At 40.3% G+C, this 27,822-nt stretch overlaps 1 protein-coding gene across 6 annotated transcripts in view; it reads right to left on the bottom strand.

The window, feature by feature from the left end:
- Nucleotides 1-10,282, bottom strand: part of USP45 (ubiquitin specific peptidase 45) — a 79,538-nt gene extending 69,256 nt beyond the window's left edge. For 2 of the 6 annotated variants that reach the window (XM_072642920.1, XM_072642917.1), the window contains exon 1: nucleotides 10,160-10,282. The gene's annotated coding sequence lies outside the window, so the exon portion shown is untranslated. The remainder of the gene's footprint in view (nucleotides 1-10,159) is intronic. The other 4 variants (XM_072642921.1, XM_072642919.1, XM_072642922.1 and 1 more) reach the window with 3 other exon arrangements.
- Nucleotides 10,283-27,822: the final 17,540 nt, after the last annotated feature.

The following is a 27,822-nucleotide window of genomic DNA, read 5'->3' on the forward strand; positions in this document are numbered from 1 at the left end:
AAATACTTTTAACCGGCTCAGTGTTGGCAAAAGAGGACACCGAAGACTTCAGTCAACTAAGGAAGAGTTTCAGCCAGAAGAGCCTGGGAGGCAAGCTCCCTTCTGGGAGACATTCCAACTTCAGCTCTAGCTCAGACAGCCTCTAAATGCTCTAGTCAGGAAGTCCCAAAGTGGTCAAGCACTACCCTGCAGAAGAGAAGCCCTTGGGCTGTCAGACTTCAGTAAAGTTCTGGCCCTCAGACTGAACTTGGGAATTCTCAAAAGTTTGTAACATGCTGATAAGTTTGCCCTGATGGCCTTGAAGAGCTTAGCACAGTTCCAGAAAGCTAGTCGTGGGCCTGAAAGCTGCCAGCACTTTCTGCTGACAGGGCCAGCAACAAGATCCCAGACAATGATCATGAGGACCAAATGGCCCACTATTCCATTTAAGTATACAGGCATAGCTGGAGACAAAAAGTTAGAATTCAGAACACAAAGCTGGAATTAAAAATATGCAGAAGACACCAACAATAAAGAAATTTTTATCTAACTAGGAATATCCAGAACATAAAGCTAATAAAAAAGAATAACTCCACAGCCCCTATGAAGAGAACCTCAGAACTCTATTTCAAGTTTTCATAAATGAAACAGCCTAGACCTATCAGAACAAAGGGTTAAATAAAAATGTAAAAAACATCTACCCAGTAACCTCCTGAAAGAAACCTCAAAATTAAAATTCTCAAAATCCATGGGCAAAATCCAGAGTTTTCAGGTCAAAGAAAAACTACTGAAAGAATTTAGATACCAAGGAACCACAGCACAATCAGGATCACAAAAGATTTGAGAGCTACCAAGTAAGGACCACAAATTTTGGAATGTGATCATCCAAAGGGGAAAAAAGGCTTACCCAGAACAATTGAGTATAATTTTACAGAGAAAAAAATGGACTTTAATGATATAGAGGATTTCTTGTGGTTGTGGTTTATCATTCGTTCTCAAAGAGGACCATGACATCAGGGAGATGATGGCATGACTTGCAAATGACTCTGATTTGAGTGAGGGAGGCTGTGCAAAGTCATCAGCCTCACTTTCTCCTCCAGAGCCATTTGGATCCAGTGGCCAGATAGAGATGGCACACAGAAGATTTCTAAGCATTCCTGAAGAAAAGACCAGAGCTCAACAAAGCTTAAAAACGCAAATAATAATTAAGAGGAAACACAGAAAGAAAAATACATTAGAGTAACTGGAAGGGAATGAAGCGTAGACATTCTAATGAGGAGAGAAGAAACAAGTGTCCCCTCAGTGCCCTAAGAACTTCAAGAATCATAAAGGGAGTTAAATAAAACAAAACAGAGGACCTGGGAGATGTTTTATCCTGTCTTGAAAGTAGGTTTCTAAGCAAGGAACACTGGGCTGTTTCTATTAAGACAGGAAATCAACTTTTAGTTCATGGAGTTTGTACAAGAGAGACAAAACTTTGCCCATGCAACAAATTTCCTGAATACTAGAACAGTACAAAGAGAGCTTGTCCTTCATTTGTGAAGAGGACCATGACATCAGGGAAATTTTGACATGACGTGCAGTTGACTGATTTGAGTGAGGGAGGGCCGTGCAAGGTCACCAGCCTCACTTTCTCCTCCAGAGCCATCTGGACCCAGTGATGATACTCATCAGGAAGCCTAGAGATGGCCCAAGATGCAATGGGAGACGCCAATGATTCCATGTAACAAGAAATATTAAAAATAAAGCCAAAAGACTGAAAAAAAGCAGAAAATGTAATGTACTGTAAAAAACACAAAACATAAAACTAACCGAATAAACAGATCAAGGAGAAAATATTTAAGAATCATTCAAAGCCATAACCAAAATAAGAGCTTAAACATTAGATTTTAATTCTTATGTCTTAGACTCAGAAATCAAGGTAGAAATAGACCACTGGTTACCTCCTGAAAGAAACCCCCAAATCAAAACTCTCAGGAACAGAAATCCAGAATTTCAAGGTCAAAGAAAAATATGGCAAGGAGCCATAAAAGAATTAATTCAAACATCAAAGAGCCACACAGAGTCAGGATATATTAGCAGCCTCCACTATAAAGGAGCAGAGAGCTTAGAACACAATATTCCAAAAGGGAGAGGAAAGACTTAGAGGCAAGAATAATTTATCCAGCAAAACTAACAGAGGACTCGCGTTAAAACACAGAAATAAAGAGAAACATAAAAAGGTAAACAGCAATGAACAATGTTAAAGGATTAAAAGATAAACTGTTTACATTCAAATACAGGGAGATGATTATGAGTCCCTTCTAAATCCTATTATCTTCAGGGGTCATACAGAAAATCTAATTAAACAAGGTTTAGGAATGGTTCTGTTATAATGTTAGGAATGGTTCTTTATAATCTTTAGGGGGAAAGAGGAATACAATAAGAGGGAAAAAAGATTAGGGAAATTTATCTCACATAATCAGGGTGTACAAGGAGACATCTATACAAAAAAGGAGGAGATATGCAGAGGTGGTTGACATTTAAACTTCACTCTCATTTGAACTCCCCAAAGGAGAGAATAAAAAACGCATAAAGAGTTTATTTTATTCAATGGAGAAACAGGAAGGAAAGACAAAGGGGAATTAAGACTTAGGAAGAGTAGATCAAAGGAGGAATTTGTCCTAAGCAAAACAAAGTATAAGGACATACAAAAAATTTTATAATTCTTTTTGAGGCAAAGAATGGAAATCTGAAGGGGTGTTCATAAATGGAAATGAAGAACAAGCTATGGTATATAAATGTGATGGGTGGTGCCAAACTCAATAAGAAATTCATCCTTAAGGTCCCACATTGACTTAAAAACCAACATGTGTTTTTCCAACACATCAAGCTGGCTCTCATTATGTACTTAAATACTGCATTGTTCTCTAAAATAGAAGTGGCCTCATACTCTTCAGTTGTGTAGAACTGTTTTATCCTCATCAGTAAAAGTCTTGACTATTTTGTTCTTTTGTGTGGTGTGCTTTTTTGCAACTTATTGTCTTCTCTCTCACTGTCAAGAATGTCCTCTCTTACTGCTATCAGTCTGTCTCCATCTTACTGTACTTCCCCTTCTCTTTGAATGTGCTACTTTTAATCTGACGGCTAAGAGACCAGATAACTAAAGTTGTTGCAACTGTCTTGAAAGCAGGTTTCTAAAGAGCACCGACCACTGGGTTGCTTTCATTAAGATAATAAATGAACATTTAGCTCATGGATTTAGTGACCTCTATTTTTGCTAATCAGAAGTATAAATTTCAGATTTCTGAGTTTTTAAGCAACATTCTGGATAGCTGAAATTACTAAGTACTAATAATAATTGCTTCCCTTGTTAACGTCAACAATTTACTTCAATCTTTCCTTGTCATCTTCCTATTAATACTTGTTTATGGAAGTCAGGAAGCCAGTGTTACTGGATTCAAGAGTACATGGTGGGGGGTAAGGCATAAGAAGACTGGAAAGGTAAGAGGGAACTAGGTTATGAAGGGATTTGAATGCCAAACAGTGTTTTGTATTTGATCTCAGAGGCATGAGTAGGAGGGGTGAAATGACCAGACCTGTACTTTAGGAAATCACTTTGGTGGCGGAAAGGAGGATGGTGTAGGGAAAGATTTTACACAGACTCACTTGAAGATTACTGCAATAGTTCAGGCATGTGGGGATGAGGACCAGCACCAGAGTCGTGACAGATCAAAAGAGGAAGGAGGGAGTAGTACATGTTGTAAAGTTGAAATCAACAGGCCTTGGCAAGTATTAGATGTTGGAAAAGAGAGACATTGAGATAATAACTAGGTTGTGAACCTGTGGGACTAGAAGGATGGTGTTGCCCTCTATAATAATTGGGAAGGTAGAAGGGAAAAGGTTTAGGGACAAAGATAATAAATTCTGTTTTGGATATATTGAGTTTAAGACATCTAAAAGGCAGATGAAGATGCAAGCAGGAAGTCAGGCCAGACAGGCAGATTTGACAATCATCAGCATAGAGAGGATAATTAAACCTATGGGAGCTGATGAATCAGTGAAGTAGTACAGAAGAAGATGACACAGAACAGTATCCTGTAGGATACCCACTGTTAGAGGGTGTGATATGAATAAGGATACAGCAAAGGAGACAGAGAAGGAGGGGTCAGATAGGGGAGACAGTGGTGTCCCAAAACTGAGAGGAGAGAATCACGAAGAAATGAGTGATCAACAGTGTCAAAGTCTATAGAGAGATCAAGAAGAATGAGAAACGGCCATTGGATTTGGCAATTAAGAGACCACTGGAGGTATGGCTAGATTAAGCAGTGTACAGAGCACTGGTCCGGGAGTCAGACCTAAGTTTAAATCCTGCCTCAGACACTTACTAGTTGTATGGGACCCTGGACAAGTCACTCAATACCTACTGATTCCCCGAAAAATGGAAGGATCATTGGTAACACTGGGGAGAACAGCTTCAGGAAAACAATAAGGCTGGAAAATGTATTGTAAGGGGTTAAAAGGAGAGTATGAGAAGACAAACTGGACAATTGGACAAATTGGAAGACAAATCACCAATTGTAGATAACCTTTTCAAGGAGTTTAGCTAAAAAAGGTAGAAGAGATATAGGATGACAGTTATTGGGGATGGAAGAATCAAGTGAGGGTTTTTTCAGAATACGGAGACTGATATATTCGTAGGCAGTAGGTTAGCAGCCAAGAGACAGGGAGAGACTGAAAATAAGCAACAGAATGGGGATTACAGAGGCAGCAATCTGTAAGAGGCATTAGGATGGAATGAGATCTCTTGTGCAGGCAGAGGGGTTAGCCTCAGTAAGAGTAAGACCACCTCTTCATATGACACAGGGGTGAAGAATATGGTGGCAGAAAGCATTATGAGTGATATGAGATTAGGAAGAAAGAAGAGGCTCCCTCAGGATCCTCAGGGAGGATGGTCTCCACATTTTTTCTGTAAAATATGAGTCAAGGTTCTCACCTGAATGAGGAAAGGAAGAGTCATGCAAGGTTTAAGGAGGAATGAAAAGGATTAGAACACTAAAAGTAGAGTTAAGAGAGATAAGCAGAGGGGGCCCACCTGTAGGTTTCATAACAGAAATCTGTAATGGACCTAGTCAGAACAGCTGTGTGATTTTCTCTACCTTCATCTAGCAGCTGTAAGACGTAAGGCAGTGGATGATGGCAGTAATCTGAGAATAAGGCTTGGCAGAGAACTGGCAATATGATGAAGGGGCCAGAGACTCAAGAGAAGAGTGTAGCGTTGAACTGGTTCACTAAGGGGTCAAGATGGGTAAAAGAACAGACTGGCTAGTGCAAGGGTAATGGCCTTGGAAAGAACTGAAGGGTGCAGAGATGCAAGGCCACAGTGTGAACAAAAAGCACGGTCTTGTAAGGGAAGGCAGAGGGAGAGGTGAAAAATCATCAGATTATGGTCAGGTAAGGGGATGTGGGAATTCTTGCATATGGAGGTGGGTACATCTTGCATATGGAGGTGGGTACATTTGTGCGTAGTGGCAAGATCAAGATTATTATGTAAAAGAACATCAAAACATACCTATAACGTACTAAACAAATGTTATGAAAGGACCAAGAAAAGAGGAATTATTACTGACCAAGGGAATGTTAAGAGATAAAGAAAGGTAAGATATAGAAGAACTGGGTTCAGGAAAGGCACAAGAAAAGGTACACAGGCAAAACAGCACAGTGAAAGAACAAGACTGTCTAGTTGGGTAAGAGTATAGGATATACAGACAGTTCTCACTTTACATAAATTCACATTATGCAAATTCAACTTTAGGAAAAGAATCTGAAATCTGCATTCCAAAAAACCATGTAAATTAACTGTCTCAGTTCTCTCTTTCTCTATGTGTGCATCTCTCTGTTTCCCTTCCTCTCCTCACCCCCCCCAAAAACTTTTGAAGCTTATTATTATTATTTAATGTAGTAAGGATGTTGGTATCCACCCCATGGGGCATGATCCTTCTTATATTATCATAAGGAGACATACATATTTGAAGAGATCCAGTAAAGACTGAGAAATCAAAAGTGAAAGAGATAGGCAGTGGTTCTTAAAGTGTGATATGAGAACCCTTGGAGTTTCCAAAAACCCTTTCAATAGATCTGTGAGGCCAAAATTATTTTTATAACAATATTAAGATGTTATCTGCTTGTTAATATACACCTTCCTTTTCCAAGTACATATATGGAAAGCTAGATTTTTTTCCACATACTTTAAGTAAAATATCGCAACATATTAAATATAGATATTAGACATGAAAATCTAGTTATATTCTATTAAGCTAGATACTACACAAATTGGCAAAAATATGCAAAATAATACTACTATTCTCATTTTTGTTTTGGAAAATAAGAGTTATTTTTCACAAAAGTGTTATGTTGACAAATAAAGGGTTTGTGATTGATATTTTAAATGGATTAATATTCTTTTAAATGTAAAAACCCTAAAAAAAAAAACCAACCCCTCAAATCCTCCAAGTCAAAGCAGAAGAACAGAGGCTGAGAGACTACCACTACTGCCAGCGATGGAAGACCTCTGCCCTACTCCACCCGTCTGCCTGTCTTCTAGTTGTACATGCTAGCGCACCACAAGTCTGTCCTGTCTGTGTCCATGTCCAGCCCCTACATGTCTCCCTCCATTCTTCTTCTCTGTTCAGGCCAGGTTCCCATATAGCTGTCCCCATCATACTCCCCATTCTTTTTCCTCCTGCTCTTATTTCCCTGTCCCTGCTGAACATGTCCATGAACCTTGTGCTGATCCACTCCTTCCAGGGGGCAATCCCCTTCTTGCCTCCCTCCATTTCCTGTCTCTGGGCAAAATGGCATTAAGTAAAAATCTCTTCACCAAAAGGTCTTCGGAAAGGTCCACTTACCTAACGTGAGAACTGTCTGTATAATGTTCAACAACTGAGTTCAACAAGCATAACTGCAAGACACCATGCAAAGAAACATTTTGCAAGGAGTTCATATTCTTCTAGAAGGATCCAGTATTTACAGTTAATAGACATAATGTAATTTGAGGGAAAATTCACTAACAACTAGGAAGATCAAGAATAATTTCTCAGATTAAAGATATCTACAGTCATATAAAAAAATGCTCTGAATCATTATTGATTAGAGAGATGCAAATCAAAACAACTCTGAGATACCACATCATACCTCTCAGATTGGCTAAAATGACAAAACAGGAAGATGATAAATGCTGGAGAAGATGTGGGAGAGCTGGAACACTAATTCACTGCTGGTGGAGCTGTGCGCTGATCCAACCATTCTGGGGAGCAATTTGGAACTATGCCCAAAGGGCTACAAAAATGTGCACATCCTTTGACACACCAATACCGCTTCTAGGACTGTATCCCTAAGAGATCATAAATATGGGAAAGGGTCCCACATGTTCAAAAATATTTCTAGCAGCTCTCTTTGTGGTGGCCAAAAACTGAAAATCAAGGGGAGACCTGACCCATCAATTAGGGAATGGCTGAATAAACTATGGTATATGAATGTAATGGAATACTATTGTGATATAAGAAATGATGAACAGGAAGACTTCAGAGAGGCCTGGAAAGACTTATATGACCTGATGCTGAGCGAAAGGAGCAGAACCAGGAGAACTTTGTACACAGCAACAACCACAGTGTGCGAGGAATTTTTCTGGCAGATTTAGTACTTCATTGCAATGTAAGGACTTAAAAAATTCCCAATGGTCTCTTAAGGCAAAATGCCTTCCACATACAGAGAAAGAACTACGGAATTCGATCACAGAATGAAGCAGATCATTTTCTTTTGTGTTATATGTTTTGGTTTGTTTTATGATTTCTCCCATTCATTTTAATTCTATGCAACATGACTAAGGTGAAAATGTATTTAATAGGAATGTATGTGTGGAACCTATATAAAACTATATGCTGTCTCAGGGAAGGAGTGGTGAGGCAGGCGGAAGGAGGGAGGGAGGAGAAAAAATCTAAGATATAGGGAAGTGATTGTAGAACACCGAAAACAAAATTTAAAAAAGAATAATTTCTCAGAAGAGATAGAATCTGAGCTGAAATTTGAAAGAACATAAAAGATTCTAAGAGGAAAGAGTTCATTTCAGTCACAAGGGATAGTCCTTAGAAGAGAGAATTCTAAGGTAAGACTAAAAAAGCAGGATATTCAGTAAAGCACCAGAATGTAGATGAGCCAGAATCCCAAGCTTAAGCATTAGGACTTAAAGAAGCAGTGTGGTACACAGGGAAGATTGCTGGATGTAGAGACAGACAACCTGAGCTTGAAATCTAGCTCTGCATTTACTACTTGTGTAACCTTAGGTAAGTGTCTTTAACAGTCAAGATCTCAGTAACATTGAAGGGACTTGTCTAGATAGCATCTAAAATCCCTTCTATCTCCAAATTATGAACCTATGAAATAGCTAAACAAAGAGCCACTAAGAGGGTTTTATGCATAAGGAAGATCAGATGTGAAAGAGATTTTTTGGTTTTGTTTTTTTTTTGGGGGGGGGGGGAGGGTAGAAAGACTTGCTAGCATGAAATGGCAAATGGCAATTGTTAGTAAGATACTGTTTTAGAATGTTACCAGTGGGAATAAGCTATAGAGTTCAGGATAGGTGAATGGTAGAATTGAAAGGACTTGACAAGTGAATGAATGACTGGGGAGAAAGAGGGAAAAGAAAAAGAAAAAAAATTAAGGAATTTCCAAAACTGAATTATCAGATGACTAGCGGTACAAACAGAATTTGGTCAGAAGTTTTGTAGAAAAGTTAATAATTCTGTTTTGAATATGTTGTTGCCTTTGGAGAACCCATGGGACATTCAGATGATAATGTCTTACAGGTTAGAAGACAATAGAGGTCTGAAGCTCAGGGGACATGTCAGAGCACAGACAGACACTTCTAGGGTCATTGGTATAGAGGTAACAGTTGAAAAAAGATGTAATAATACAACAAAGAAAAAGCAGAGATAAAATAGAAGAGAGCTGAGGACAGAACATGAAGAACACCAAAAATTACGAGGTTGACAAGCATTAGAGACTACTTTATTTTATATGCAAGAGGATCCAAGCACCTAAGAACAAGTGTGTGGCTGAAATTTAAATAGACCACGAAGAATTATTACTCCCCTATAATCTTCCAGTTGAGCAATGTGAACAAACACAAAAATTCCAGCCAGTCACCCAACCTACTTATTCAGAAAAGGCTTATGATTCCCATATAGCTTTCCCCTCAGTTTGCCCTTTAAGCTAAACACTTAGAAAGTTCCTATCAAGTTTTTAGTGAAGTTCCAAATACTGAACACATGCATTCAGTTCGTTTTTATCTGTAATTTCTCTACCTAACTTTTTCACTTAGTTTTTATCTCTAACTTCCTTACCTAGATTTTCCCAAAAAGACAACACATCTCAGCTTCCACACCAACAAGTACAGAAGTCAGCCTGTACAGACTGTTTATAAGTGTTTCTTAAAAGAGGTTATAAAAAGCAAAACTGAAAGACACCTGAATATGAGTCCTTCACTATGACAAGGGGGTTCTTAACATTTTTATGTCATGTATCCCTTTGACTTTCTGATAGAGTCTTAATACTACCGCAGTTTGAGGTAGTTTACGTTCGTAGTAGAAGGAAAAGCTATATTTCAGTTAGAGACTGGTGATGTGTGTGTGTGTATACATATATATATGAGATTTTTTTTTCAATACAAGCTCAGAGTCCTTGCAATGTTTCTATGGACGCCTCTTAGAAGCCCAGAATAAGGAATCCTTGCTCTGTATGCTATGTAGGCAGAAAAGGGAAGTGCCCAACTCTGGCAGCTGCAAGCCCGCCCTCCCCGGTCCCTTGGCAGGGTGGTTCAATGACCCGCGGCCTCTTCCCAGGCAGACCGGGAGCCGGGCTGGCGGCAGAGGCCTATCTTCCATCCCCGCGGGCGGCGCAGTCCGGCCTAGTACGCTGGCCGCGCAGACGCCACTGGACCCCGACCCCGGAGCAGTCAGCGGCGAGTATGTAGCGGCCGGGCCCGGGGCCCTCTCTCCCCAGCTCGGGGTCAGGCCCCTGGGCCCGTCGTGCCCTGTTTCTTTCGCCCAGACTGCCCCACCACCTCCTGATGAAGCCAACTTCAGACCGAGAAAGGGTCGGGTGTCCGCAGCGTGGACACTCAGTGACCGCGTAACGAACTCACCTGAGCCGGCCGAGCCCGCCGCAGCTCTGAAGCCTCCAAGCCGCCGCGGCCACCGCTACCCCAGCGGAACACGAGAGCGGAATGACGTCGACGTCGCCACGCCGGGGTTGGATTGGGCAGGAGGAGGAGGCGGGACGGAGGAAGGGGCGGAGACACGTCTTGCCCCGCCCTCGCTCCCTCCAGTCCCTAGGGATTTTGTTTCCTTGGGAAGGTGAATCTCTCTGGGATCTTGAGGATCCTACGGAAGCCGAAAGGGAAGCGTAAGTTCGGCTCTGGAGAACGGAACCTTTACAGAGTCGCATTCATCTTCGTGGTGGATGCAGCTGTTCGTTTCACAGTCTGTCTGCGGCCTTCCTCTGCAGGGTCCCTTATCCCTCCCGTTCTTGCTCTCTATAGTCCAGCCAAACTGGACTAGACTGTTCCCGGAACTTGGCATTCCATCTCCAGCCTCCGTGCTTTTACCCACGCTGTTGTTGATCCCCATACCTGGAACACACTTGAGGAGGAGGAGGAAGAGGAGTCCTCCGAGGGAGGGGGAAACATGTATATACACACACAATAAATACAAGATAGTTTGGAGAGGCACTGCCCGCCGAGGGATCGGGAAAGGCTTCATGTGGAAGGTGAGGTTGGAGCTGAGTTTTAAAGGAAACCAGGTCTAAGAGTCCATTCTGTTGAATATAATGACTTTTAACTATATACAAGTCAACCGAGATTGAAAACCCTCCAATGACGAGGAACCCAGAACTTCGCATTCAACTTTTAAATAGCTTTTGTAGATAAGAAATTCTTTCCTTTTCTAAATCTTTCTCTTCTTGCCCCTCAAAGCTGATACATGATTTCAAAATTATCTGCTTTCTTTTTCTACTCTGAATTCCTTGTCTATTTACAATACTGATGCCTTGGTCAAATTATAAGTCACCAATAATAGACTAGAAATTAAATCAGAACATTGGAATGCTCTTCTGCTCTGTTTATCTAAGTCCTACACTGCCTTCAAAAATCCAGTTCAAGACCTACCTCTTTCAAGAAGCCTTTCAAGATAAGCCCTCCACTAATCTCATTTCTTCTCTCCTCTCATGCTATATATCCCCCCCTCACCTTTGCTAAGGACTTCCCTTCCTATTTCTTTCTTTTAAGAGACTGTTTCCAAATTAGCTATATATATATGTAAAAAAAAAGTTTGTCTTATTCTGCATCGATTCCATCACCTCTCTGTCAGGAGGTGGGTATCTTGCTTTATCATCAGTCCTCTGGAATTCTGGTTGGACTTTACATTGACTGAAGTTCTTAAATCTTTCAGAGTTTGTCTTTTCAATGTTATTGTATGAATTTTCTGATTCTACTCACTTCAGTTTTTTTCAGTTCTACAAGTATTTCCAGCTATCTCTGAAATTATATCTCTCGTCATTTCTTACTGTGATGAATGAAAAACAGAGACACAGACTTTCTAGCTTATTAATAATCAATTCATTAATTAGACTAGCTAATAATAAATGGATGGTCAGTGGATAACAAAAGACCACCAGAGGTTGGTGAAGCTGGATGCTAGAATGCTAGAAATACCTTTGTAAAGGAGAATACCCCTAACAAGTGAAAACCAACCCCAATTGATGTATATTTAATGAGATTGTGGGCTAGGTGTTTTCAGCTTCTCCTGCGGAGAGTCTGGCTTGATCACAAGACAGCCACCTGCAGCAATCTGGACTGGGGAATCCACCTAGGCCACTCTGTGGTTGTTGTTCTCCTTCATGAGAACCCTAAATTCTAATGGAAAATTACAAGGGCAGGGCCATTCTCTTTGGGGCAAGAACTCATCCAGATTGCATTGTTTATACTGCCCTCATCCCCTCCTCCTTTCCCTCACCCTGTGAGAAGGGGTCCAGCCCAAGACTAAAGAGCTTGTTACCTAAGGGTTAGGAGTAATCTAGTAGGCCCATGTCCTTCAGAGACTGACTGACCTTAGACTGAGCCCTAAATGAGGAAATGGAAAAAGAAAAGGCCTGGATCCCAATTTAATAATTGATTATTAACATAACAGCAAAATAGTGATGTGTTAATATAGTATTATGGTTGTTGTTTTTGTCTTTCATTCCTGAAGAGGACCATGATATCAGGGAAGTGATGCCATGACAGGCAAGTAAATTGGATTTTAAGTGAGGGAAGGCTGTGCAAAGTAATCAGTCTCATCTTCATCTCAGGAGTCATCTGGGTGCAGTGGCCAGATATGAATCAGGACAACTGGAGATGGCCCAGAATGCATGTCTTTTAACTGGCCTCAGTTTGACTGAGGCAATGTGGTTCGGTGATTAAGGCTAAATAAAATGAGGCAAAGAATGGCATCTTAAAAAATAAAGATCTGGGGGGGGCGGAGCCAAGATGGCAGAGTAGAAAGACGCACATACACATAGCTCCGAACCCACAACCCACAGAACGGCCACAGGGGAGCAACTCACGGTGAATTCTGCACCCAGAGGCCACAGAATATTGGAGCGAGGGAGATTTCTGTTCCGGAGAGAACTGCAAACCTCTCGCGGGGGGTCCTTCGCGCTGCGGACTGGGCGCCGGGACTGGGAGCAGAGGGCAGCCCTGCAGCGGCCGCGGCACCGAGAGGAAAAGATCCGAGCGGGCCTCGGGGACAGGATCTCCAGCGGCCACGTGGGTCCCTCTACCCACAGAGGGACCTGCAAACCTCTCGCAAAAGGTCCGTCGCGCTGCAGACACGGAGCCCAGCCCAGCCCAGACCTGCTGCGGCCACAGCACCAAGAGAAACAGACCCGAGCAGGCTTCAGGGACGGGATCTCCAGCGGCCGCACAAGTCCCTCCGCCCACAGGTGACGGGGGTCGGTGAGAGAGTCTCTTTGGTGGGTCGAGAGGGGAGTGGGGTGCCCCCATGATTCGGGCCCCCCCGGGAGGTAGAAGCTGAGAGGCGGCTGCAGACAGGGGCTCCCCAAGCGGGCGGGAGCCTGGATCCATTGTGGAAGGTCTGTGCATAAACCGGCTGAGGGAACTGAGCCTGAGAGGTGGCCCTGCCCTGACCTGACCACCTGAACTTAATTCTCACACTGAATAGCAGCCCTGCCCCCGCCAAAAGCCCTAAGGCGGGAAGCAGCATTTGAATCTCAGTCCCCAAAGGCTGGCTGGGAGGACCAGGAGGCGAGGTGGGTGTGAGGAGAATATTCAGAGGTCAAGTCACTGGCTAGGGAAAATGCCCAGAAAAGGGAAAAGAAATAAGACTATTGAAGGCTACTTTCTTGGAGAACAGACATTTCCTCCCTTCCTTTCTGATGAGGAAGAACAATGCTTACCATCAGGCAAAGACACAGAAATCAAGGCTTCTGTGTCCCAGCCAACCCAATGGGCTCAGGCCATGGAAGAGCTCAAAAAGAATTTTGAAAATCAAGTTAGAGAGGTGGAGGAAAAACTGGGAAGAGAAATGAGAGAGATGAAAGAAAAGTATGAAAAGCAGATCAGCTCCCTGCTAAAGGAGAACCAAAAAAATGTTGAAGTAATTAACACCTTGAAAACTAGCCTAACTCAATTGGCAAAAGAGGTTCAAAAAGCCAATGAGGAGAAGAATGCTTTCAAAAGCAGAATTAGCCAAATGGAAAAGGAGATTCAAAAGCTCACTGAAGAAAATAGTTCTTTCAAAACTAGAATGGCACAGATGGACGCTAAGGACTTTGTGAGAAAGCAAGATATCACAGAACATAGCGAGAAGATTGGAAAAATGGAAGATAATGTGAAATATCTCATTGGAAAAACAACTGACCTGGAAAATAGATTCAGGAGAGACAATGTAAAAATTTTGGGACTACCTAAAAACCATGACCAAAAGAAGAGCCTAGACATCATCTTCCATGAAATTATCAAGGAAAACTGCCCTGAGATTCTAGAACCAGAGGGCAAAATAAATATTCAAGGAATCCACAGAACACCGCATGAAAGAGATCCAAAAAGAGAAACTCCTAGGAACATTGTGGCCAAATTCCAGAATTCCCAGGTGAAGGAGAAAATATTGCAAGCAGCTAGAAAGAAACAATTCAAGTATTGTGGAAATACAATCAGGATAACACAAGATCTAGCAGCCTCTACATTAAGGGATCGAAGGGCATGGAATAGGATATTCCAGAAGTCAAAGGAACTAGGACTAAAACCAAGAATCACCTACCCAGCAAAACTGAGTATAATACTTCAGGAGAAAAAATGGTCTTTCAATGAAATAGAGGATTTTCAAATTTTCTTGATGAAAAGACCAGAGCTGAAAAGAAAATTTGACTTTCAAACACAAGAATGAATAGAACCATGAAAAGGTGAACAGCAAAGAGAAGTCATAAGGGACTTACTAAAGTTGAACTGTTTACATTCCTACATGGAAAGACAATATTTGTAACTCTTGAAACATTTCAGTATCTGGGTACTGGGTGGGAGTACACACACACACATGCACACACGCACACATACATAGAGACAGAGTGCACAGAGTGAATTGAAGAGGATGGGATCATATCTTAAAAAAAAAATGAAATCAAGCAGTGAGAGAGAAATATTGGGAGGAGAAAGGGAGAAATTGAATGGGGCAAATTATCTCTCATAAAAGAGGCAAGCAAAAGACTCATTAGTGGAGGGATAAAGAGGGGAGGTGAGAGAAAAACATGAGGTCTACTCTCATCACATTCCACTAAAGGAAAGAATAAAATGCACACTCATTTTGATAGGAAAACCTATCTCACAATACAGGAGAGTGGGGGACAAGGGCACAAGCAGGGTGGGGGGGGATGATTGAGGGGAGGGCATGGGGAGGAGAATGCAATCTGAGGTCGACACTCATGGGGAGGGTAAGGATCATAAGAGAATAGAAGTAATGGGGGACAGGATAGGATGGAAGGAAATATAGTTAGTCCTATACAACACAACTATCATGGAAATCATTTGCAAAACTACACAGATTTGGCCTATATTGAATTGCTTGCTTTCCAAACGGAAGGGGTGGAGAGGGAGGGAGCTAAAGAAGTTGGAACTCAAAGTGTTAGGATCAACTGTAATGTTCTTACCACTAGGAAATAAGAAATTCAGGTTAAGGGGTAAAGTAAGCTATCTGGCCCTACAGGACTAAAGAGAAGACGGAGACAAGGGCAGAGAGGGATGATAGAAGAGAGAGCAGATTGGTCACAGGGGCAATTAGAATGCTTGGGTTTGGGGGGGGGAGGGGATAAAAGGGGAGAAAATTTGTAACCCAAAATGTTGTGAAAATAAATGTTAAAAGTTAAATAAAAAATAAATAAATAAATAAAGATCTGGGAGGAGAAGACCCTGAGGGTTTCTGGCCAAAATAAACAATTGTTTTCACTTTCATTCTGACCCAGTCGGGGCCCAAACTGTGGAGAGAGAAGGAAGAAAAGAGAGACAAAGAGAAAGCAGCCCACATTCATTTACCATAATTTGTTCACCATTCCTAGCTTATTGAGTACCTTCTTAGTTTCAAATTCTTTACCACTCCAAAAAGTCCTTCTCCCATAATTTGTACATATGAGTCCTTTAAATTTTCTTTATTTTCTTCAGGGTGTAGGCCTAGTAGGATTGTCACTAGATCAGAGGGCATGTATGCACAGTTTAATGACTTGAAATATAGTTCCAAATTGCTTCCCAGAATAGTTGACCAATTCACAGCTCTACCAATAGTTTGTTAGAGGGGTATATACACATAACAGAGAGAAACAGAAGGGATTGGAGTATATGTGCAAGTGGACTAATAGGGGTCATCTCAGAGTTTCCCTAGGAAACTTTTGGGGACTCTAGGGACAGATACAGCAATGCTGAAAGTTCTGTGTTTTGAGATGATGAAGCAGTCCCCTTACTGGCTACTCATCAGGAAGAGCAAATGGCTGAGTGGATCTTTCAATAGAAACAATTTGCCATCTACCACTCTTTTCTTTTCCTGAATGGAGGAGGGGCTGTGAAGACCCTGAATAGATGGTAGCTAAAGTACATCTTTTCTCAGGTGAGCCTGAAATTGGAACTCAACAAATTTACCTCTCCTACTTCTTTCCTAAATATAGATTACCAAACAGGGATACTAAGATGGATATGTTCAGTTTTGGAGGTTACTTTGTGAGTTTCCAGGGGAGTGCTAGTACATGCTACCTGACATAGTACCTATAGGATCATGCCATGCATGCTCCTACTCCTATTACATATATGTTTTGTCAACCAGGTGCAGTTCCCCCCTCTCAAAATGCAGAGGAGTCCAAGCTGGGTTGAAAGAAGAAAAGTTTTATTAGGAGGAAAATCAGACACTAGTGCAGAGATCCCCTATACGAGGAACAAAGGAGCCCGCCACTGTGTGATTAAGGAAATTTTTGGTTCAGATTCGCACCTACAATAAGACACATTTGAGAAGAAGAAGCTGGATATTTTATTGATTTACAGGAAAGGCAAATGCATGAACAGTTTAGAGCTATAGCAGAAATAATTAATATAGCCCAATACTAATATGATTATAGCAATATTAATATAGATATAAGAGGAAATAGAAAAACATCACCAATTCAGGGAAGCACCAACATCTGAATTTTCTCAGCTGGGGAATCCCGGGATACAGCTTTCAGGGTCTGAATTGGGAGCAAGTAGTCCCAGGCAGAGCATCCTCTCCATAGGTGAGATTCCAAGGACTTACACTAAGCAAGGAGAGTTTATAGGGACCTAGATGAAGAAGGCTTTTTGCCAACGGCTCTGCATATTGTTCCAAGCTAGTCAGGCACATAGCCATGGGAATGGAGGTGTTTATCCATCAAGGACATACCATACGGGGGCCACAAGATATGTTAATTAATCATATACTGGGAGGATTAGCCAAATCTTCCAAGTATTGTTTATGTGTTCCGGGAGTGGCTAGTTCCCAGAACATTAGTACATGGCCAACTCACATATGTTATATTCCTTGAGAGGTCACCAAAAGGACAGAGTGAACTTACTTTATTCAAGGGATATGAAATATTCCTTCAGCCACCTAGGAGAGGCAGGGGAGATTTCTGTTTGAAAAATACAAAGGGGAGGTTCAGGGAGGGATTGGGAAAAGGAATGGACAATCTTCCCCAGAAACAGGTAAACAAAGAAACAGGATGTTTTGCAGGAACAGTTGACCACTAGACAGGTTTGGGCCAGTTTGCGGGGTGGGAGTGGATGCAGCTCGTCAAGGTGAGTCAGTGAATACCAGCTAAGGCAATCTTGCTGCCTGCTCCTGATTAGGTCCTTTCAGCAAACAAGTCTTACTCTGTATAGCGTTCTTGCCTGGTAAGAGGTAACTCACAGAAAACAGACATATTAACTTCAGGGGTATTTCCACAGTATGTAGAGAGCATGTATTATATACAATATATATCTATATTTATTTTGTAGAATGAAATATTGATTCATTTATATTCTTCAGGATAGAAGGTACAAGTTAGCACTTATAGTTACAAAATTCTAAGAAGTAAAACCATACTCTTACACGCATAAAAAGAGATAGAACTATTGATACCAGACATTATAGAACACATAACAGCATTTATTAAATACTTAGTATTTCCAGACACTGAGCTAAGCCCTGGAGATACAAAGAAAAAAATAATAATCCTGCCTTCACATGGAACACATTCTAATGGGGGAAACAATGTATAAACATCCAAGTACTTACAAGATACATACAGAATATATAAAGGTAATATGGAAAGGGAAGGTATTGTTGTGTTTGTCCTTCGTTCTCATGGACCATGATGAATGACATCAAGGTAATGCCATGACTTACAGTTGACTTGAATTTGAGCAAGGGAGGGCTGGGCAAGGTCACCAGCCTCACTTTCTCCTCCAGAGCCATCTGGGTTCAGTGACCAGATATTCATCAGGACGACTGGAGATGGCCCAAGGTGCAATGTGGGACCTTGGCCATTTTAGGCTAAGGTCTTATCACATTCTAACTTTGAGTGAGATACCCTCATTTAGTGAAGAGGACTCTTTAAGTAGTTACTCAAGGGATGGCCCCTTTTAATAAAAGAAAAAAAATAACCAAAAAAATCAAACTGGGAAGGGAAGACTTTCAGGGTTCCTGTATAAAAGAGAAACAGTTACTATTTAGTAATTATATTCACTCTGTGCTAGGTGGGCGGGGACCTGGTGTCCAATCTGAGCTCCAGTGTGAACTGGGTTTAAGGTTTGTTCTTTGAGAAGGAAATGTAGTCAGTAAACCCAAAGGAGAAAAGGCAACCTTTGGTCATGGAAGTCTGCCTTCCCCTGGGTAGAACACCCCAAGAGAGGAGAGGAGAGGAAAGGAGAGGAGAGACTATTCACTCTCAGGTTATGTTTGTCCTTCATTCTCAAAAAGGACCATGACATCAAGGTGATAACATGACTTGCAGTTGACTTGTATCTGAGTGAGGGAAAAGGGAAGAAATTAGTAGCTGAAGGGAGATAAGGGAGAAACCAGCAAGATCCTTCTATAGAAAATGGAATTGGACCTGAATCTTAAAGGAAGTCAGGGAAACTAAAAGGCAAATTTGAAGGGATGGGGAAGATGGAGTGCCACTTTCACGCAATTGCAAATAAACTACTATAACTGGAATATAGCGTGCACGCAGGGAAATATGGTAGAAGGCTAGAAAGGTTAGGAAGGGGCCAGATTATAAAGAGCTTTAAACACTGAATAGAGAAGTTTATATTTGATCATACAGGTAATACGGAGTGGCCAAAGCTCTTTGAGCAAGAGACTGACAAGTCAGCCCTACTCTTTAGAAAAAGCACATGGCACCTGAGTGGATGTATTTGAGTGAAGAGAAACAAGGCAGAGAGAGGAGTCTGAAAGCTACTGCAGTAGTTTAGTTTGGACATGATGAGGGACTACCTGAACTAGGGCTGTGCCTATATGACCAGAGAGAAGGGGAATATACAAGAGATATTATGAAGGACAAGTAAGAATGAGGACTTGAGATTGACACAGAGGTTTTGGGCTTGGGGTGACTGAGAGGGTAGTGGTGCCCACAACAGCAACATAGAAGTTTGGAAAGGTGGAAGGCTTAGAGGGAAAGCTAATATGTTCTGTTTTGGACATGCCAAGTTTGAGATGCCTACAAGACAGGTTGAGATATCCAAGAAACATTTGGAGATGTGTCAGCAGAAAGACGACTGTCTGTAAACTCAGGAAACATCTGCATAGCCATGATAATTGAACCAATGGGAGCTGATGAGTTCATCAAATTAGAAGTATTGAGTGAAAAGAAATGGGGGCCCAAGACAGCATTGGGTACATAGATTCCCAAAGTGGGCGATACCATCTCCTGGGGGAGCACAGGAATCATAGGGGTGGTAGTAGCCTGGGGAAAGTTGAATAAAAATAAGGGGGCAGTGGAAGCATATGGAAATAAGAGAAAATAAGAAAATTTTGAAAAACCATTTGTACATCTTTCATCTGTTGTGTAACAGAGCTATAGTTGTAATGATTACATTATTTTCCAAATAAACTCACAAAATGCAAATTATAACCCATCAGACCTGACAACAGGTCTTAACAAGCAGGTATTGGTAGGCAAGAGTGTTGTGCATTGTTGCGAAATTCAGCAGGCATAGGCAGGAATTTGTACGTATAATGACTTGTTTGCAGTATGATACCATATGGTTACTTGAAGCAATTTTGCAGCATCAAAATTTCTGTGCAGAAACAAAGCCCACAAATTTAATCAATTGTTAAGTTTAAGATATACCATTTCAAAAAATTTATATTTTTTGAAATGGTGCAAATTAAAAAAAAATGTTAAAGAGTTAGGGAAAGTAGATTTCTGGGAATATGGGGGGTGCATCGCAAAGTAATTTTTTTTAAAAGGAGGAAGCAGGTCAAATAAGTTTGTGCACCTCTGGGTTAAAGGGTATGATATGATGAAGAATCAACAAGCAGTCACAAAGATCTAGACAGGAGAGAGTACTCAAAAGGAGAAGGTAAGCAACAGTGACAAATGCTGCAGAAAGGTCAAGAGAGATTAGGACTGAAAAAAGGCCAATAAATTAAATATTTCTTAGTTCTAAACTAACTGCAAAATGAATACTATGTATCAGCTGCTATTATGAGATTTGTTTTTTGTGGAGTTTTTGCCAGGTTTAAACAAGACCATGATGATACATTCACCTATGACTTATGAACATATTAAAATGTTCACGTATACTTCACTAAATCTTAAATACTCCATGAAATGTCTTTAAAAATAAACTTCTGCAGTTAAACTACGTTGTCTTGGTGTCTTGTTGACTTTAAAATTCATAGGAAATTTCTTCTGAATTCTCTTCTGGATTTTGATGCATTGAGAAACTCTCCGTGAGCCCCATATCATCCAATATTAAATGAGAGTCTCAGAATTTCCCATTGCAGAGGATTGTGGTAGGTCTAAAGATTACAATAGCATATTTTATGAACTCTTCTGTTAGTTTTTTAACCTTCTATAGAATATTTATTGAGTTCAGTTCAAATTGAATCACTATATTTGAGTTATTTTGCAAAGAGTTATCTATGTAGTTAATAGCATATTCAGTTTTGAATACTTTATTTAAAATAACTGAGAAATGGAGGTGAGGTGGGTGTGGAGAGGAAACTCAGAAGTCAAGTAACTGGCTGGGAAAATGCCCAGAAAAGGGGGAAAAAAAATAAGACCATAGAAGGTTACTTTCTTGGTGAACAGATATCTCCTCCCATCCTTTCAGATGAGGAAGAACAATGCTTACCATCAGGGAAAGACATAGAAGTCAAGGCTTCTGTATCCCAAACATCCAAAATAAATATTCAATGGGCTCAGGCCATGGAAGAGCTCAAAAAGGATTTTGAAAATCAAGTTAGAGAGGTGGAGGAAAAACTGGGAAGAGAAATGAGAAAGAGGCAAGAAAAGCATGAAAAGCAGGTCAACACCTTGCTAAAGGAGACCCAGAAAAATGCTGAAGAAAATAACACCTTGAAAAATAGGCTTACTCAATTGGCAAAAAAGGTTCAAAAAGTCAATGAGGAGAAGAATGCTTTAAAAAGCAGAATTAGCCAAATGGAAAAGGAGGTCCAAAAGCTCACTGAAGAAAATAGTTCTTTCAAAATTAGAATGGAACAGATGGAAGCTAATGACTTTATGAGAAACCAAGAAACCACAAAACAAAACCAAAAGAATAAAAAAATAGAAGAGAATGTGAAATATCTCATTGGAAAAACAACTGACCTGGAAAATAGATCCAGGAGAGACAATTTAAAAATTATGGGACTACCTGAAAGCCATGATCAAAAAAAGAGCCTAGACATCATCTGTCATGAAATTATCAAGGAAAACTGCCCTGATATTCTAGACCCAGAGGGCAAAATAAGTATTCAAGGAATCCACTGATCACTGCCTGAAAGAGATCCAAAAAGAGAAACTCCTAGGAACATTGTGGCCAAATTCCAGAGTTCCCTGGTCAAGGAGAAAATATTGCAAGCAGCTAGAAAGGAATAATTCAAGTATTGTGGAAATACAATCAGGATAACACAAGATCTAGCAGCTTCTACATTAAAGGATAGAAGGGTGTGGAATATAATATTCCAGAAGTCAAAGGAACTAGGACTAAAACCAAGAATCACTTTCCCAGCAAAACTGAGTATAATACTTCAGGGGAAAACATGGTCTTTCAATGAAATTGAGGAATTTCAAGTATTCTTGATGAAAAGACCAGAGCTGAAAAGAAAATTTGACTTTCAAACACAAGAATGAAGAGAAGCATGAAAAGGTAAACAGCAAAGAGAAGTCATAAGGGACTTTACTAAAGTTGAACTGTTTACATTCCTATATGGAAAGACAATATTTGTAACTCTTGAAACTTTTCAGTACCTGGGTAGTTGGTGGGATTACACACACACACACACACACACACACACACACACACACACACAGCACAGAGGAATTGAATAGTATGGGATCATATCTAAAAAAATGAAATTAAGCAGTGAGAGAGAAATATATTGGGAGGAGAAAGGGAGAAATGGAATGGGGCAAATTATCTCTCATAAAAGAGGCAAGCAAAAGACTTTTTAGTGGAGGGAAAAAAGAGGGGAGGTGAGAGAAAAACATGAAGTTTACTCATCACATTCAACTAAAGGAAGGAATAAAATGCACACTCATTTTGGTATGAAAACCTATCTTACAATACAGGAAAGTGGGGGAGAAGGGGATAAGCAGGGTGGGGGGGATGATGGGGGCAATGGGAGGAGGGAGCAATCTGAAGTCAATACTCTTGGGGAGGGACAGGATCAAAAGAGAGAATAGAAGCAATGGGGGGCAGGATAGGATGGAGGAAAATATAGTTAGTTTTATACAACACAACTATTATGGAAGTCATTTGCAAAACTACACAGATATGGCCTATATTGAATTGCTTGCCTTCCCAAAGGGAATGGGTGGGGAGGGATGAAGAGAAGCTGGAACTCAAAGTTTTAGGAACAACTGTTGAGTACCGTTCTTGCTACTAGGAAATAAGATATACAGGTAATGGGGTATAGAAAGTTATCTGGCCCTATAGGACAAAAGAGAAGATGGGGACAAGGGAAGGGAGGGATGATAGAAGAGAGGGCAGATTGGTGATAGGGGCAATTAGAATGCTCGGAATTTTGGGGTGGGGGAAGGGGAGAAATGGGGAGAAAATTTGGAACCCAAAATTTTGTGAAAATGAATGTTAAAAGTTAAATAAATAAATTAAAAAAAAAAAAGAAAATGACTGTGTTTTCCTTAATAAGTTCAACTTCTTGCAGGACTTCTGGTCCTGAGCCATTTTCTGTTGGCATTATAGTTTGTATGATTGATGAGAAGTCCCTAGGACTTCATTTTTCATGATGGTTAGGGCCTAGAGAACATTGCTCATGAAGAAACCCAGGAGTCCATTTCCCAGGAAATTATATGCCTGGGTGCAGAAAAGGTGCATCAGAAAGCAAAGACTTTGGTAGAGTCAGAAATATTGAGAGGACAAGCTGGTTAGTTGTGGGAATAAAGAAAAGGAATCAGTCAGTCGATCAATTTTTAAGTAGTTATTATATACCAGACACTGTGCTAAATTCTGGGAAAAGAAAAAGAAGCAAAAGACAATCCCTGCCAATCAAGGAACTCACAATCTAATGGGAGAGACAACAAGTAAACACATATATACAAACAAGCTATATGTATTATAAATAGGAAGTAATTCAAAGAGGAGAGATACTAAAATTTAGAGGGGTTGGGAAAGGCTATAGAAGATGAGATTCTATTTGGGACTTAAAAGGAAATCAAGGCAGCCAGCAGGCAGAGATGAGAGGGAAAGCATTTCAGGCATGGAGCCATGGAAAATGCCTGGAGAAGAGAGAGATGGAGAGTCTTGTCCATGAAACTGCAAGAAGGCCAATGTCACTGGATCAAAGAGTTGTGGTGGGGAGTAAGCTGTAAGGAGATTAAAAAGGTAGGAGAAGGCTAGGTTATAAAGGGTTTTGAATACCAGAACATTTTGTACTGGATCCTGGAGTCAAAAGGAGCCACAGGAATTTATTAATGTGGAGTTGGGGGGGTGGAGGTGACATGGTCAGACCTACACTTTAGGAAATCACTTTCGTGGTTTGAAGGAGAATAGATTGGAACAGGGAGAGACTTCACACAGACAGACCTACCAGCAGGCTTGCTGTAGTAGTGCAGGTGAAAGGTAATGAGGGCTTGCATCAGAGTGGTAGTAGTGTCAGAGGAGAGAAGGGGGCATATTTGAAAGGTATTGAAAAGAAATCAACAGGTCTTGGCAACAGATTGTATATTAGGGGTAAGAGATAGTGAGGAGACAAGGATTACAGGCTGCAAGCCTGACGGGGGTGGAGAACTTGCAGCCTCAAGGCCACATGTGTCCTACGTCCTTGGGTTCAACCTTTTGACTGAGTCTAAGTTTTACAGAACAAATCCTTTTATTAAGGGGATTTATTCTGTGAAGTTTGGATTCAGTCAAAGGGCTGCACTTGAGGACTTAAGAGGGATACATGTGGCCTTGAGGCTGAAGGTTCCTCACTCCTGAGAGGATGGTGTTGCCCATGACAGTAAAAGGGAAGGGAAAGGGTCTAGGAAGAAAGATAGTAAGTTCTATTTGGGATAAATTGAATTTAAGAAGTCTATTGGACATCCAGTTCAAGATATCAGAAAGGCTATTGGAGATATGAAATTGGAGGTCAGCAAAGGTTAGAGAAGCACAGGTAGATTTGAGAAATTGTCATCACAGAGAGGATGATTTAATCTGTGGGGACTAATGAGATTACTAAGTGAAGTAGTATAGAGGGAGAAGAGAAGAGAACCCAAGATAAAATTCTCTAGGGCACCTATAGTTAGAGGGCATGATCTGGATGAGGATCTACAAAGGAGACAGAGAAGAGGCAATGAAATATGTTGGAACAGAACCAGGAGAAAGGAAACCTAGAGAAAAGAGAGAAGAGAGTGATTGAGTATTAAAGAGCCAAATCAAGAGAGAAAAATAAGAGCTGAGAAAAGTCCATTAGATTTGGCAATTATGAAATCATTAATAACTTTGGAGAGAGCAGTTTTGGTGGAATGACAAGGTTGGAAGCTGGATAGTAAGAGAGTGAGAAGAGAGAAAGAGGAGGCACCACTAGAGACGGTCATTTTACGGACTTCATCCACATGGAACAGAAGAGATCTAGGTTTATAGTTTTCTGGGATAGAAGGATCAAGTGAGGGTTTTTTGGTGGATGGGGGACAAAGCAGAGAGTACCATTTGTGGCCACAACTGCAATAGCCCTCAGGAATCCAACTATACCTAGGATCCTTGAACACAGGAATCTCAGCAGAATCCTAATAACCCTGAAACTAGAAAAGTGAATGCATTGCCTGAGAAGCTTCAGCAAATCCCTTGCTGCAGATGCGGAAAGTGGGAGGTGATGGGAGACCAACAGAGTACTCAAACCTGTTTTTCCTCACCACTTACATCTTGGAGATCATTGTGCCCCTCTCCCATATACTTGGTGTTTGAGTGAAATAAAAGGAAATTACAGGAATTACAGGAGCTTGGGATCTGTAGGAAATATGGGGGAATGTGTTTGTATTTTGCTAATGAAAATATTCCTTTATAAAAGCTTATCTGTTAAATGGAATTGGGATGCTTAGACTCCTAAAACTGGGGATGTACAATTAGTGGGGGCTTTAGGGTATCAGAGAACCCTGGGGGTAGGGATGAAATATAACAAGCTTGGCCTTCAGGCAACAAGAGCCAAAGCTACTATGTTACAAAGGAAAGAGACTATAGCTAAGAAATGAGAGATCATAAGAAGCCAAGGGATAATGGCGGTGACTGCTTCTGCTGGTTGAGAACAATTATGAGATGTCTACTTCCCCGTGTCTTCAATTAAGCACTCTCCTTGGACCTAAACGCCATTCCTTTTCTCTTAAAAAAGGAAAGTCAATCTTGACTGTGCATTCTAAAAAAAGAAACCAGTTTCTCTACAACATCATTCAGGCTGTGTCTATATGTGTACATGTAGGTGTGTGTTCATGGGAGCAGGGTAGGATTAAAAAAACAAACAGTGGAGGTGGAGGCTAAGGCTACCCTGCAGCAAAGAGAGGGAGAATGAAATTCTCTTTCTGGTTGCTGGGGTTACCAACTAAGAACTTAAGATGAACCAAAGAAATTTTTATTGATAGATAATAACTCTCCCAAAGCAGAGAAAAAGATTAAAATAATCTGGACAATAAAGGAACCCAGGTACAATATTGGGTCAATAGTAATCTGGTGGGTGGAGGTTAAAGAACTGATATCCATTCCCTTAGAGCTATGCAGACAGTTTTCTTGGAGCTGTGGACTAGGGCAACTACTTTTGTTGTCTTAAGGTAGGTTCAAGGAAAGAGTCAAAGTGTTGACTAAGGGAGTCAATTCTATAGGTATCTAGGGGTGGGGAGAACCTGGGAAACTTTGTCCTACCCACTGGAAGGTGAAGTTCAGAGAATGGGAGGTGTTAGTTTTCCTCCTTCAGTTAAATAACTCTATGGCACTACCATAATTAGAGGAGCATTTACAACTCTGTAGTTACTGATTAGACAATTTTTTGTGCATTTTTCATAAGATTAGAATTGTGATTTTTGTTTTTGTTTTTAAATTCTTTCATTAAACTAGTGGTCGCTCCTTTTTTATAAGTTGTTTCAATCAAAGCAAGTGAGTATTTTAAATTCTTTAGCCAATTTTGCAATAAAACTAGTCTTTGAATTCAATCTCATGGTCAGAATCAAAATATTAGAGGTTGGAGCTCTAAGTCTGAATTGTAGGTAACTAGTGTAACTATTGTTTGTATACATATCACCCAGGAATAAATCCATAACCCATGGATAGAGCTGAGTGATATCATTTGAGAATAAAAGATCCCAAAGCATATGATGAAATCTGAGGGCAAAGTTGAAACAGATCAAGATGAATTACAGAGAGTGCAGCCAAGCTCCAGGTAATTCATAAATTATTTAATTTTAAAAATGTTTAACTGGACATAAAACTAGAAAATACAATGCATAATTATTAATGCTACAGTGCAGAAATTGAAAGATTGGCAAAACAGAAATTGTAGAAAAAAAGGACATATATTAGCAAAATTATTGCTTTGGAAATGTATTTAAGTAAAAGCTATTTAACATGTTTCTGTTGACACCAATTTACAAAGTAATGCTTCAGCAAATTTGGGAACCAGGTTAGGAAGAATTTAAAAATAAGCAAAGAATAGTAAACTTTATGAAAGTTTACTTAGTTCTAATTTACTTATTATGGGATAAGGAACGAACATTCTTCCTGAATTCATAGCAACCTTTTCCCAAGACACAACTTTTGTCGTCCTTCTAGGAGTCTTACTTGTTTCTTAATTCTCTCAGCACTACACATAATATATGAGATAACAATAGATTTCAAGGGAGTGTGGTATGAATAGAAAGAACATGGTCCTTCAAGATTAGCGTACACATGAGTTTAAATCCTGGCTCCAACAATTTCTAGTTAGAAATTGGTAAATTTGGTAAATTTGATTCACTTTTCTGAACCTTAGTTGGCTCATCTGAAACATAGGTATAATAGTACAAACTTTGAAACATAATAGTACAACTTAGAAAACACTATCTGCTTTAGAGGGGTATTGTAAAGAATGTGCTTTGTAAACTCAAAGTACACATGAATGTAAGTTGCTGTTACTATCATGGACTAGACCAGAGATGTCAAACACATGACCCTTGATCTGAACCTCATTAAAATGGAGTTTGGAAATATTTAACAATATTTTTAAAAATACAGTAAAACATAGGTAACATTACATTTTAAAAATCCATGAGGAAACTTCTGTATGGATTAGTAGTTCCACCTTTATTTGACACTGCTAACTTAGTCTATAGACCTATTGTCTACTTTTGACAACCAGAGTTTTCAACACAGAACTTAATTCTGGGTAAGTTTACAATATGGAAATTTTGTGAGCTTTCCTACAAGTTGCCATGCCAGCTTGTAGATTAAAAGCTCCCGACAGGTTTATCATAAAGGAAACCCAAGTGTTGAAGAAGTTTTTGTTTCTTTTCTGAGCCAAGTAGGCAAACACAGAAGAGACATAAAGATGTAATAGATATGTGTATATATCCCTACACATATACATGCAAATA

The sequence above is a fragment of the Notamacropus eugenii genome, chromosome 2 (genome assembly GCF_028372415.1).
Source record: "Notamacropus eugenii isolate mMacEug1 chromosome 2, mMacEug1.pri_v2, whole genome shotgun sequence".
In the NCBI taxonomy this organism is placed as follows: Eukaryota; Metazoa; Chordata; class Mammalia; order Diprotodontia; family Macropodidae; genus Notamacropus; species Notamacropus eugenii.